Raw genomic sequence first — 10580 nt, forward strand, 5'->3', positions numbered from 1 at the left:
GCAAGTGCTCTCCATGCTGGTCACTTTCTGGCCCACTGACACAAGTCAGGCCCTGGGAAGGCAGAGACTGGCTGACTGGCTGGCCCCTGGAGGACTGACCTAGGCTAAGAGGAAGGGCCTGGGGCAGGGGGCCACATTTCCAGGCCATCTATTTAGTGAAGTCCGGGATGTTGGCAGAATGCTCGCAGGGATTGGGTGGGGGGGCCGGGAGGGGGCAGAGCTAGGGATGTGGGATTGGTTCTCAGATTCCTGGAGAGCTGGTGGGTGGGATAGGGAGGTAGAACTCTTCAAGGACCACTGGGAGGCCAGTTTCTATTCATCCTGATCTCAAAATGTTCTCCAAATCAGAACCTTAAAACAGGAGCACTGACTCAAACAGGACTGCCCCTCACCCAGCAGGCTCGCAGAACCATATACAAACCCAGGAACCTTTCCTCCAGTCAGATCCTCAGTCAAATCAGGGCCTCCCTCCTGAACCAGCCTCTAAAGTAGCCTCCCTGACCCGCAGGCTTTTTGATAGGCTCCCTTCTGTATCAGCTTCCCTGGCCCTGGCCAGCTCCCTCCAACCCACCCTACATGCTGTAGCTGCTGGGGGTCACATTAAAGGGATTATGCCCCTCTCCAATTCAATGCCCTTCTCTGACTTCCTCCCACTCCAGGCTAATGTGTATTCTTCCTAACAAGGCCTCCAAGGCCTCCAGGTTCATGTCCGGCCTCCACACCCATTTCAGAAGACCCCTGAGTTGGTCATGTACTCATTCCCCACTGCACCCTCCAGCTTCAGCCCCTCTTCGCAGCCTCTAGTTTCCCAGACACCCATGCTACAGTTTGGGCCTCTGCCAGGGGACACCCTTGCCTCTCTATCCTCATCTTCCTATCCTAGGAGCTGGGCCAGCCCCCAGCTCCTATACTCCCTTGGACATGTCTCGAGTTGCATTTACTACCCTGATCTGTGACCATATATCTGTGGGTTGGCCATCCTCACTAGACTGAGCTCCCTGACCCAGGCAGGTCTGACACAGACAGATGTGATGAATGAATAAATAAACAAGCAACTGAGTAGCCAGAGCAGGGCAAAGAAGCATTTCACTCAGTTGATTCCCCAGCTCCTAGGCCCGTCCCCAGACATTTGTGCATGTGGTGGTGGGTCAACTCCAAAGCCCAGGCCTCACCTCTTCACTCAGTAGCTTATCTGTCTCCTTGCTCTTCAAGTTTTCTTCTCCTTCCCCCTCCCTCATTTGCTCTGAATCCTGCCCCCCATGATCCCTCTCTCTATATGTCTGCCTCCTCCCTGGGATATTTTTCACTCTCCTCTCAGTCCTCAGGGAGCTCCCTGAGGACAGAAATCGTATTTTATCAATCTTGCGTCCTCAGCATCTTCATGGCCACATTTGACAAATACTGGCTGAATGAAGGAGTGTATGATGAATGTGATGGGCCCGGCTCCTTACTTTACCTGACAGACCCACTGAGGCAGGATCTGTTCTCAAGTACCCAACCACTTGCCGCCATGAAGGGCCAGTTCTGCGCCAGGGACTGAGCCAGGCACTTCCCAAACACACCACTTCTCACTCTGCCCTCCCTCTGCCTCACCCCCAGATGTGAGGGTTTTTGAGCATGATCTGCTGTCTTCCACTTGTGTATTGACCGCTGACCCCAACCACAGTATGGCCCTGGGTGCTGAGCACTTACCGCTCCATCTCACTTCATCCTGACAGCCTATGAGGTAGGCATACTGTTATCTGAAGGAATGAAGGCCCTGAGAATGGTGGCAATGGGTCCAAAGTCATACCTCTGGGTAACAGTACACCCAAATCCCAAGCCTGATATACAAAAAACCAGTAGACCACACCATCTGGACGTTAAGTGTTCTAAACTCCAAATGCCATGCCAGGCACTATGCCAGATGCCAGGGTGCCTGTTTGTTAAAAGGGAGGAGGATGCCCTGGCTGGTGTGGCTCATTAGATTGAGCGCCAGCCCATGAACTGAAAGGTTACAGGTTCCATTCCCAGTCAGGGCACATACCTGGGTTGCAGGCCAGGTCCCAGTTGGGGCGTTTGAGAGACAAGCGATTGATGTTTCTCTCACACATCAATGTTTCTCTCCTTCTTTTTCTCCCTCCCTTCCTTTCAAAAAAAAAAAAATTAATAAAAATATTTTCTTTTTAAAGGAGGAGGAGCCCTGGCCACTGTGGCTCAGCTTGTTGGAGCATCATCCCATACACTGAAAGGTTAGGGGTTTGATTCCTGGTCAGAGCACATACCTATATTGCAGGCTTGGTCCCTGGTCAGGGCACAAATGGGAGGCAACAACAGATGTTTCTCTCTCACATCAATGTTCCTTCCTCTCTCACTAAAATCAATAAACACATTTTTTAAAAGGGAAGGAGAAGGAAAAAGTGGATCTTGTCTCTTCAGCATGTTCATCTCAAAGAGTTCACTCAGGAATACGAGGTCTGTCCAGAAAAAATCCAGCCATTGTTAATATAATAACAGTTTGCACAACATTGATGCAACCTGGCAGCCAAGGAGAGTGGACTGGAATGCGCATGTGTGAACAGTAACTTCACTGTACTAGTCAGTGGGGATGGTAGATGCTGTCGAGTGTGGCCGTTGCATTCAACATCACTGAGCAAGTAGAGCAATGAATCTGCATCAGATTTTGCATTAAGTTTGAACATTCCTCCATGGAAACTATTCAGATGATTCAAAAGGCCGTAGCTATGGGCAACTGATGATTGGCAACTTCATCATGACAATTTTCCTGCTCATGTATCACATCTTGTGTAGTTTTTTTATGAAATATCAAATCACCCAGGTGGCTCAGCCCCCTTACAGCCCAGATTTGGTGTCCTGTGACTTCTCGCTTTTCCCAAAACTAAAATCACCTTTAAAAGGGAAGAGATTTCAGACCATTGATGAGATTCAGGAAAATACAATAAGACAGCTGATGGCGAGAACTGTATGAGGTGACAAAGTACCTACTTTGAAGGGGACTGAGGCATCATTGTCCTATGTACAATGTTTCTTGTATCTTGTACCTTCTTCAGTAAATGTCTCTGTTTTTCATATTACATGGCCGGATACCTCTGGACAGACTTCATATTATTCTTTTTTTCTTTTTTTTTTGGCTGGGCGAGGCGGGTAGGAAAGGGTAGATCAGGGAAGCCCTCTCTAAGCAGGTGATGTTTGAACTAAGATCTGTAATGTGAGAGTAAGTCATATTTTTCATTTTTATTTTATTTTCTTTTTTTGCATCTAGCATATTTTTATTTCTTAAGTAAATATCAACCTTTAATATCACACATTAAAAAAAACCTTTGGGGGGACTCTTTTATTTTTTTCCTGAGTAAAACAGTTATGAGACCAAAAAGCCACTGCAGTTTATCCCCAGCCAGGGGTCCACTTCTTGCTCTGACCTCATAAGGCAGCATTGTGACGGGTCCCAAATCACTGCTATATAATCCCCTGGTGGGGCTGAGGTAGTCTCAGTCTGTGAGAGCCCAGGGAGCTGATTGTGGTGACCAGTGGCACGTGGACTAGCTTGCTTACTTTCTCATTTTTCTTTCCTTTTTCTTTTCTTTATTTTATTTTTGTTTCTTTTTCATTTTGAGTTTTTGTTCTTTTATTTTACTTTTTACATTTTTATTTGTATTTTTATTGTTTTTAAATTTGTTTATTTTTATTTAAAAATTTATATTTTCTATTTTTATTTATTTTCTCAATTTTTTAATATTTTATTATTTAATTTATTTATTCTCTTTCATTTTACTTTTTTACATTTTTATTTGTATTTTATTTTTAAATTTATTTTTATTATAAAATTTTTATTTGTGTTTTCTATTTAGTTTTTGATTTTTCTCAATTTTTGATATTTTATTCTTTATTTATTTTCTTTTATTTTACTTTTTTACATTTTTCATTTGTATTTTTATTTTGTTTTTAAATTGGTTTGTTTTTATTAAAAATTTTTATTTGTATTTTCTATTTTATTTTATTTTTGATATTTATTTGATATTTATTTTTTGATATTTTATTTATGTTTGTTTATTTACAAGCCACCATGTCTGACTTTGTAGCCACCTCTGGGCACAAACAGTACCGCATTGGTAATTACATAATGTTGAAAAGCATCAATAAGGGAACCTATGCCGAGGTGCAATTGGCCCAGCACGTGCTGACCGGGACAGAGGTGGCCATCAAAATCATTAGCCGATGGGGCATCTCTAGGCAGTTTCAGGAGCTGCAATGCTGTAACAGAACCCCTGGGCTGCTCCAATTGAAATAGAACCCACAGGCTGTTTAGTTAGGGGCCCAATTGCCCGCTGCCAGAATTATAACTCTCAATACCAGAGTTTGGTGAAAAGAAAAAGAATTGTTTATTTACACATAGTCCTGTCTCTCCCTCCCAGACCTGGCCAGTCTTAGGAAAGTCAGAAACACCGTTTCCCTACTTCCTAGGCAAAGTTCAGCTTTACCAGTAGCTGCCAATCACTCAGTTCTGATTGGGGAGGTCCTTTCTGTGCTGTGGTGCCCTCCAGCTCTCAATGCAGAACCGCCTGGATTCTCAGCCTCCTTCCTGCAAAACGCATGGATCTCCTCTCCTCAAAACCGCATGGCGAGAGCCTCTTAAAGCAGCCTGGAGACCCCTTCTCCAAGCCACATGGAGGGAGCCCACAAGAGCCAGAGAGTGAGGGCGTGAGGGCCAGACAGAGCCTGAGAGAGAGAGCCTCCTAGAGCCAGAGCCAGCCCAAAATGTCCACAGCTGCTCTCCTCCTCCCTGCCTCCTCTCTCTCCTCCACTGCATCCTCTCACGCAGTGGGTGTTGCAAACAGTCCTGACCATTCCCAGAACCCTACATAGGCTCTGTCTCCTTCTTCCGTACCAGCCCACAGTCCAAGATCCCTCCCATCTTCCTGAGTCTTGGAAGTAAAGCGGATCTTTGCAACAATGTTTCCAGTCACTAGCTCCAGGCATGCAAGGGCATCCTGAAAGCTGCTTCCTTTTCCCTATCTCCCAGCCGTAAACTCTGGGGTTTGTTTTTGGACTCCCCTGTTTCTGTAACAGTTTCCCCCCTTTCAGACTAAGACCCTTTATAATCTTATAAAGGACAATGGGCAAAGGTCTCATGCTCCTCTAGCTGCTTCCTGCTGGACATGGCCGTTGTCCTACCTATCCTTGGGTCTAGAAATTCCTAAGAAGAGTGGGGATGTAGAGGAGGGTGGCCTTTCCACACGGGGAAAGATCTTGCAGAGTTCAGGTCAGTTGGCTGTTCCTGGGCAGTGGCATGCTCAGTTTCCAAGGGCTGGCACTGCTGGACAAGCTGGCATCCTTGTCGTATTCTGGAGGCAATATATTTAAAAGGCATCATTAAAACCATAACCACTAGATGACAAAAAGGCAGGGATTTCTCTCAATGCCCTACATTACGAAAAGAAATGGCTTCTTTGGAGGAAGGTGTGTAGGGTGTGTCACACCTGTCCAATGCCCTTTTGCCCACTCTACTTAGCTTAGGCTGAGGGGTGTATTTTAGGATTTTCCCCCTCTCAGACCTCTGGGCCCTTTCTGTCCAAGCCATTACGACAGAAAAGAGACCAGTTTTAAAGTGAAGCCCACAGACCACCCCATACTTCACCAACTCAACCACTTAGTTCAGCCAAACTGTTGAGTCTCAGGAGGCGGCAATGCAGATGGGCTCCTTAGGTGAGGCCTATATGTACGGATAATCGCTCAGGTAGCGATCATAGGCTTATGCTCTATGACAACAGAAAGAACACACATATTAAATTCACACAACACAATTCACAAACCAGTCTCCAAATTTGCGAGACTGTCTTATTGGGAAGACATTCAGTTGCAAGGCACTTGCTATTCTTCTTGCCCGTAAATAAAGCATCCTTTATAATGTCACAGACCTGGTCCAACTTTTATATGGAAAGAAACCTTTAAGTGAAAATAAACTTTAGGGACAGTTAGCTGCACTAGTTTATGGTCTACCATTGAGCATTATGATTTTCCTTGAGTCTTGATTTTTCTCCCTAAGATCACCCTCCTTGTCAGTAAAGGGACTACATTAAGTCCATTTATAATTTAGCCTGTTCATTTGCATAAAAACAACAAGAGCAGTGATTGATCACATTGATCTTTAAGTCTACTTTGCTGGAACTTACTCAAGGAACCTTCATGTTGACTTTTAGTCTGCCCATCAGGGCACAGAAGCTGAGCCACACACCTGCCATTCAGCCTTGCCTGTAAACACCTGCTTTTCCAAGTCCTTCAGGTTTTTCCATTGTGCCTTGAGGTTCCTTCTAGCCATCCTTCAGGAAAGCAACCTTCGTTCCTTCCCTGGAAAGATTGCCATGAACTGCACAACCAACCAAGGCGCAAGGTCTTTTTCCTCATGGGCTTTCCTTAGCTTCAAAACTCAAGTCCAGTTCCTCGGGGCTTTCTGGTGACAACCAGAGCCCAAGCATGCCTCCCTCAGGCATGTCATTCCAGCCAAAGTCTTGGTAAAAAAACCTCTATTAACAATTGGTCTTGTTAGTTTTATGCAAAGAAACCTAATGTCATTACTTAATCCTTCAAGATTGCCAAATTCTGGAGGGATCAGGTAAGGAGAAAAATACACAGTGGGAAGAAAAATCCTTGTCCTTCTAATATTCACTTAAATTGCATTTCCATACCTTATACTTTCTTTTGTTCACTTTCTTGCTTGTGAAGTTTTAACTTTACCTGGGAAACCTTAATTTTCCTTTCAGATTATATGGCCAATACCAATACAGAGAATTCCAGACCCTTCCTAGGTCTCAGAGAATTCTAGACCTTACATAGGTCTCCAATGGCTAATGCCAAACCCAACACAGGGAATTCCAAATGACCTTTCATAGGTCCCAAAGCTAAATGCCAATACAGAGGTACAGTAACCATACAATAAGACCACAAGTTGTTGAGGTTTCCTTTCTGTAGGAAACAAGGACATAGTGACTCCCAAACCAGCAGAAAGTCATTAGTAACAAAGGGCAAATGTAATTAAAGGGTCTCTGAAAAGGGAGCTGACAGCATTAGCATATTCACAAATCACAACAGGGGCTTTTAGATAATCGTGTTAGATTGTAACTCCGGAGTATCCAGTCATGGAGAAACGGGAAGGAGGAGAGGGGAGGGGGAGCTAGTTGCGTTAGGGAGGGGGAGCGCTCTCACTTTAGGGTGAGGAGGCTGGTCAATTTGGCTTTGCCGTGGCTATTTCAGGGTGGGGAAGCCAAGACTATAAAACCAGCCATCTTTGTCTACTTGGTGCACACATTCTCCTGGCTGTGAGGTGCGCCCAGCTCTGCAGACTCGTGAATAAAGGCCTCGCTTTACTGCTCAAGTCCTGTGTCCCAGTTTTTATTGTGAGCGTTTCTCACATTTCCCCAGGTTTAAAAACTTTTACTACCTTATTATACATTTTTATGATTTTTCCATAGACCTTTTATAACATTTCCAAACTTTCCATATATTTACCCATTTAGTTTTAACCATAACCTATTTTCCAATTCTTGTTCTTTTTTCACACTGTAAAGGACTATACTCAAACTCAGTATTTAGCAGCTAAAAGTTCCCTAGATTTGCAGATATCCTGCAGTTTTCTTAAGCTTAGACCTTGCAAACACCTGTCATGCAGCAATGACCTGAATGTTTAGACATATATCATTTTGCAAACAAAGCACATTACCTTAAGAGCATACCTAACCCACCATTTTGCCCACTTCAAAGATGGTGGCAGCATTACATGCAGCATCTTTAAAGATGGTGGCACCCATAAGTGCCACCCACAAGATGGTGGCAAACCCACGTGACTCTACCACCATGGTGGAGCACTCACATGGCTTATCCAACATGGCAGTGCACCTGTGAGGCTCAGTGTCCAATTCACAACCTTCATGCGGGTTCTAGTGGGGGAGACCCACTTCTCCTCCTGCAAGGGTGGAGTCATTGGCTTTGCAGTCACATTAGAGGCCGGCACCAACCGCCACTGCCACCGCCACTACCGCCGCCGCCGCCACAGGCATGAGAACTGCCACTGCCAAAGTCTGGGCCACCTGCAGAGTGGGCAGAGCCTCAGGAGTCACCGCCACCGCCACCTGCGCGGCCTCTGAGGAAGCCTGGGCCACCTTTCCCCACCATCCAGAACATACTTAGGCCAAACAGTGTTACAATAATACATCAATATTTTTCTAGTCATAGGATAACAACAGTATTTATCCCAGTTTAGAAAAATCCCAAGGACTAGAAAACATATATACCACTCAGACATCCATAATTCTATTATTCCAAGGAGTACTCTTAATCGGACAAACAAATCTAGTATCCACGATGCCATTATTTCAGAAATGCTCAGAAATAAACTTTAGCAAACAATTTTACTTCTCTAATCCCTTCCCAGTTCTGTTTTCTTTTCACCACACAGGCATACTTAGGCGGCCGGCGCCCTCAGAAGGTGTCTCCCAAGGGGGTCGACCTGCCACAGGCAATATTAATGTCCCATCTGGGTCGCCAGAAATTGTAACGGAACCCCTGGGCTGCTCCGATTGAAATAGAACCCACAGGCTGTTTAGTTAGGGGCCCGATTGCCTGACGCCAGAATTATAACTCTCAATACCAGAGTTTGGTGAAAAGAAAAAGAATTGTTTATTTACACATAGTCCTGCCTCCCCCTCCCAGACCTGGCCAGTCTTAGGAAAGTCAGAAACACTGTTTCCCTACTTCCTAGGCACAGTTGAGCTTTACCAATAGCTGCCAATTACTCAGTTCTGATTGGGGAGGTCCTTTCTGTGCTGTGGTGCCCTCCAGCTCTCAATGCAGAACCGCCTGGATTCTCAGCCTCCTTGTAAACTGCCTTCTTCCTGTAAATCGCTTGGATCTCCTCTCCTTCTCAAAACCACCTGGCGAGAGCTTCTCCTTAAAGCAGCCTGGAGACCCCCTTCTCCAAGCCACATGGAGGGAGCCCACAAGAGCCAGAGAGTGAGGGCGTGAGGGCCAGACAGAGCCAGAGAGAGGGAACCTGAGAGACGGAGCCTCCTAGAGCCAGAGCCAGCCCAAAATGTCTGCAGCTCCTCTCTTCCTCCCTGTCTCCTCTCTCTCCCTCACTGCGTCCTCTCACGCAGTGGGTGTTGCAAACAGTCCTGACCATTCACAGAACCCTATGTAGGCTCTGTCTGCTTCTTCCGTACCAGCCCACAGTCCAAGACCCCTCCCATCTTCCTAAGTCTTGGAAGTAAACCGAATCTTTGCAACAATGTTTCCAGCCACTAGCTCCAGGCATGCAAGGGCATCCTGAAAGCTGCTTCCTTTTCCCTATCTCCCAGCCAAAAACTCTGGGGTTTGTTTTTGGACTCCCCTGTTTCTGTAACAATGCCTCAAGAGTTTATACCACCCAAACATTGCAAGCCTATATGAGGTGATTACCACCGGAGAAAAACACTACCTCATCATGGAGCATGCCAGCGGGGGTGGGGGGGGTGGGGGGGACTTATTCGACCATTTACAGGAGTACGGCCGCAAAACCGAAGAGGAAGCTCGAGCCATGTTCAGACAGATGGTGTCCACCATCCACTATTGTCACCAAAAGGGGACTGTGCACCGAAATCTCAAGCCGGAGAGTATCCTTCTCAACCGTGACCTGAATATCAAGATAGCGGATTTTGGATTCGGGACAGAATTTACCAACTACGCCCTCACCACCTTCTGTGGCACCGTCACCTACATGGCCCTAGAGGTATTGCAGCATCAAGCGTATGACGGCCCCAAAGTCGATGTGTGAGGTCTTGGAGTCATATTGTATAGGATGGTGATGGGGGATGAGCTGGCTGTGGGGGACAGCCCTGCGGAAGTACTTAAGGAAATAAACAGGGGGAAGCTCAATGTCCCACACTTTATCTCTGCGCCATGTGAACAACTGTTAAAGAAATTGTTGACTGTTCATCCCAGTGAAAGGCCGAAGCTGGAAGATGTAATGCAAGACCCATGGGTCACCATGGGTCAGAAGGAGGAACTGAGGCCATACACCGAGCAGCCCCGGGGGGACATTGATCCCCAGGTGACAAAAACAATGAAGGACATGGGGTTTAAGGAAAGAGACATTCAAGAGTCACTGACAAACAAGAAATATGATAGAGTGATGGGACTATACTCGATACTCGAGACAAAGACAACCAAGATGAAGGGCCGCATCATAAAGGTCAGGCCCTGCCCTGACTGCGACCCCGACAGTGGTGCTTCCTCCAGCCAAGAGGTTGAGCCTACCATTCCCTCACCCGTTTCCCCACCCAGCCTGGAATCCAGCTCCACCATTTCCTCATCCAACTGGGAAGAGAGGGTGACCGCTTCCCTACCCGGCCTAGAGTCCAGGACCGCCACTCCCAGCCCAGCCCTCCAGCGTGGCCCTCGGGGCTCCTCCACCCACAGCAGCAGCACCGGCAGCGCTGGAGAAACCCCAGAGGCTGCACAGCCTGATGGAGCCCCAGCCTCTCCTGCTGGCCCCAGCCACGGCCACTGGCAGGGGGTGGCTAGGAGGGTCCTCGGGTTCCTTTCAAAATTTA

This window comes from Furipterus horrens, unplaced genomic scaffold, assembly GCF_987537825.1.
Source record: "Furipterus horrens unplaced genomic scaffold, mFurHor1.1.pri manual_scaffold_9, whole genome shotgun sequence".
Classification (NCBI taxonomy): domain Eukaryota; kingdom Metazoa; phylum Chordata; class Mammalia; order Chiroptera; family Furipteridae; genus Furipterus; species Furipterus horrens.